This window comes from Chaetura pelagica, unplaced genomic scaffold (genome assembly GCF_000747805.2).
Source record: "Chaetura pelagica isolate M959 unplaced genomic scaffold, ChaPel_1.0 scaffold1409, whole genome shotgun sequence".
Lineage (NCBI taxonomy): Eukaryota > Metazoa > Chordata > Aves > Apodiformes > Apodidae > Chaetura > Chaetura pelagica.
In genome coordinates this window covers 56,791-57,268 of record NW_009954708.1, presented here as the reverse complement: position 1 = coordinate 57,268, position 478 = coordinate 56,791, and positions in this window count along the sequence as shown.

The window sequence follows — 478 nt, the reverse complement described above, 5'->3', positions numbered from 1 at the left end:
CCCCAACGGGGCCCCCACAGGGGGCTGGGGGGGGTGGGAAACACAAAGACCCCCTGGGGGGGCTGCGGCTGCTCCCCAGCCCCAGGGGGGGTTTGGAGGGTGGATGAGAAGGTTGGGAAACCAGCCCAAGAGGGGACAGGGCTCCTGGTTTCCCTGCCCAGGGGACATGTCGTGTCCCAGTGTGTCCCCACCCCCGCGGGGTCACATCCTGCCCTGCTGGGGAGGTCCAGGGGTCTCCTCCAGCACCCCTGGGTGCTCAGGAACAAACCCTCAGCTCTGCCCTTCCCAAGGCAGGAGAGCAGGAATCTCACACACCCTGGGATTTCATGTCTCCAGAAGCTGCAGCTCCACCTGGGACCTGTTGTGTTGGGGGACCCTGATCCCACCCCCCCCGGGGGCAGCGGGAGGGAATTGTGGAGTGTGAGGGTGGGGAGAGCCTGGGCCAGGTTGCCCAGGGAAGCTGTGGCCGGCCCATCCC